The sequence below is a fragment of the Zingiber officinale genome, chromosome 10B, assembly GCF_018446385.1.
Source record: "Zingiber officinale cultivar Zhangliang chromosome 10B, Zo_v1.1, whole genome shotgun sequence".
Lineage (NCBI taxonomy): Eukaryota > Viridiplantae > Streptophyta > Magnoliopsida > Zingiberales > Zingiberaceae > Zingiber > Zingiber officinale.
In genome coordinates this window covers 32,029,082-32,032,593 of record NC_056005.1, presented here as the reverse complement: position 1 = coordinate 32,032,593, position 3,512 = coordinate 32,029,082, and the positions used below count along the sequence as shown (strand labels likewise).

At 38.3% G+C, this 3,512-nt stretch overlaps 1 non-coding gene across 1 annotated transcript; it reads right to left on the bottom strand.

Annotated features, from left to right (window-relative positions):
* Positions 1-1,684: 1,684 nt before the first annotated feature.
* LOC122030773 lies at positions 1,685-1,790 on the bottom strand. The gene has a single exon (XR_006125611.1). It is a non-coding gene; the product is annotated as a small nucleolar RNA R71 (small nucleolar RNA).
* Positions 1,791-3,512: the final 1,722 nt, after the last annotated feature.

Here is a 3,512-nt window from a genome sequence, read left to right as displayed (position 1 = left end):
CCTCGGGGAAAGCCGTCGAGCTTCATCCACTGCCGTCTCTTCACGATTCGTCCATCTCCGGAGCAAGGAAGCATCCCCAAGACATCAGAATCATCAAGCATCTCTTCTTCCTTTCCTTCTAGGGTTGTAAGTATGCTTTTCTTTATGTTCTGGGGTTGTTCTTCCCTCACAATGGAGTAGACGTCCTCTTCTAGGATTAGGGAGTATTTGTAATGCGATGGAGATGTAGAACTATGTAGATTCATCCTGTTTTATTCGATGACTTGTCAATGTCTTGTTCATGCTTGTGTGACATGTTTATATTTCTATGCTTTGATTGATTGATGTGGAGTATTGTTGATCCCATAAAGGGGATACCTTATAGCGTATTGACCAAGGTACCCTAGTGACAGGGGTAACCCTTTCCGGACACCTAAGATGTTCTCTCAAAAGGAGAAACAATCCCTTAGGAACTGCTGCTCTCGTAAAGAGAGTGCTCTAGATCGTATACCCGAGGGGCCCTAGTGACAAGGGTAACCCATTCACGGACGTCTAGGACATTCTCTTAAAAGGAGAGACAATTCCTCCATAAGGAAGTAGGCAACCATACCGAACCTCTACCCTTATTCTTATTGTTCTTTACTAGATATGTACCCAAGTGATCTACCGAGGCGCCCTCGTGATAGGGGGTTTAACCGTTACAGGATTTCACAGGGATCATCTCTACGTGATACTTAGGGATACTGGCCAATCTAACTTCCTGCAAGAGCATTGACATAGAGGATGGAAACTAAGCAATCTATGTAGTATCTCCTAGTATTATAATGAAACCAAAATCCTAGAATTCATCTCCCAAAGCTCATTCCCTCCAAGATCAGTTCTCTCTTTTCTCTCTTCTCACTTTCCTCTTCTCTCTCTTACTCTCTTTTCTCACCAATCTTAGGTTAGTCTAGATAACGTACTTTGCGATATCTCTAGTGCTTAATCAATAATCCCTGTGGTTCGACAATCTTTTATATTACTGACGATGAAATCGTACACTTGCGGTTGTGTATCAAGTTTTTGACACCGTTGCCGGGGACTGTTCGCATTAACCTTAGTAGATTAGCAATTTAGTTAACCTAGACTTGAGAATAGTTTGTGTTTTTCCATTTTATATTGCAATTTATTTTCCATATACATAATCCAAAAACAAAAGCACTGCATTTTTTTTCTTGCAATTTAAATTTTGCATTGTCTTTCTTGTTTTTCAAATAGCATTTTATTTCTTGTCTTTAATTCTTCATTTTCATTTTTTCTCATAATTTTTTTTAGATATCCATGAGCACTAACATGTCAAGTAGGGCCTTAAGAGATTTTTCTGCACCCATTTCTGCAAGATTTTTATCTCCTATTGTACAGCCTCATATTGAAGCAGGAAGTTTCCAACTAGACCCAGAGTTAATTTTCATGATACAAGGTCATAAATTTGGAGGAGAAACATCATAAAGTCCTCATCTACACCTTGCGACATTTCTAGAGCTTTGTGATATGGTGAATTGTGAAGGAGTATCAGCAGATGCAGTTTGGTTGTTGGCATTTCCTTTTAGTATCAAGGATAAAGCAAGGACTTGGTTATATTCTCTCCGTCCTCAAAGCATCACAAGTTGGGAACAATTGGAGCAGTAATTTCTGACTCATTTTTTCCCTCCAGGCAGAACAATTTATATGAGGAATTGTATCATAGATTTTTCTCAAGCGTATGGAGAATCATTATTTGAAGCATGGGACAGATTCAAGAGTCTACTAAGACAGTGCCCTCATCATGGTTTGGAGAAATGGCTGATTCTACACATATTCTATAGGGGAATTTCTTTTTCAGATAAGTGTTTGTTAGATTCATCAGCTGGAGGTTCTTTTATGGACAAGAGCATAGAAGAAGCTTACACATTAATTGATCAAGTGACATTGAACCTCCATGGATGGTCGAGCAAAAGATGGATGGAATCTCCCTTAGAAATTCAAGAAGTACAAGCCATATATACAAGAGAGCTCGTCAAACGAAATGCAGTTCAACCACCCAAGAATGTCGAAATTTAGAAGTCACAGAATGAGGAGTTCAAACATTTGGGGGAAAAGATTAATAGCATAGTTTCAAAATTGTTCAAAGAAGATCCCCCTCCTTTGCAGACAAAATCTTGTGAGATTTGTAATGATATTGAGTTGAGAAAGGGAAAGAATCATGAAGAACTTCTAAAGAAGGACATGTTTAGAATTGAAGAGAAGAATAATAGAATATCACAAGAACTCAGTTTCATTTCTCCAGGAAGTTCCCAAAGGCCACAAGTACCTTTCCCCCAACGATTGATCACACCATCACTAGACAAGCAGTTTGAACCTCTATCACAAGCTCAACCATTCCCAAGACCTTCACTAAAGGTTCCTTTTCCACAAAGGCTGGTGAGGGCTAGTGAAAACAAAGACTTTGGCAAATTCTGTGATCCAAATATGGTTGAGTGCAGATTTCCCTATGCATATGAAGACTCTTCATATGAGGATTGTGATAATAATGTAATGGATAACAAGTTTTTAGATCTTCCTCCACATTGTACAAGATGTTATAGTGACATTGAATTTTTAGATGATGAATGTATTGAGGTAGATCAACTTAAAAATGCAAATGAAGACAATGATCCTCCTTTATTTGATTCTCCTATTGAAGATATAGGCGTTGGTTTACTTTTCGATGCTTATGATGATGATGATGATGATGATTTGGAAGAATGTGTAGGGAGCTGCGTTGTGGAAGCAGCATCTCAAGAATCACCTCTTTCGTCCACACAACCCTTAGAGGTAAGAATTGTAAGGGTTGAACATGTTGTGGACCAATGTGTAGAGACTCATGCAGATATGGGTGAGTCCCAAGAATCATCATCTATTGAAACACCACCACCTGAGCCAGAGCTAGAGCCAATACAAGATTCAGAAGTCACATCCACATGTTTAGAACTTTCAGGTATCTCTCAGCAATGCAAGGTTAGTATTTCTAGTGATCTTTTGGAAGATTTTATAGAGGTACCTATAATTGATTTTGTTGGATGTGATTCAATTTTTGATACATATTCAGTTCATACTAATACAGTTCTAGTTCTATCTGACAGCATGCTTGGGAGAGGTATGTTTTTCTTTTGGGTGTGCAGATTTTCATGGGACCTATAATTGGAAGCTCGATCTGAACTGTCTTCGACCTCCTTAAAGAATTTCCAAGAAGACGAAGATGGAGAGAGTTATTCTTCACTTTTTGATGAAAGCTCCCTCCATAATAAAAGCCCTTGGTAAGAGGGTTCTAAAATATCTTACCCCTCTAAGATCGTGATTTCGTTAAATCTAATGAGGTGGTCGAGCTAATGATCTTAAACAAGAGCTTCTTGGGAGGCAACCCAAGTTCATTTTCTTTGTCTTCATTCATATCTTAAATTATTCCCAGTTTCATTTCTTTATAATAAACATGTACCCTCTACTTAATTTTCGTTATCTACCTTCTTTTATAGGAC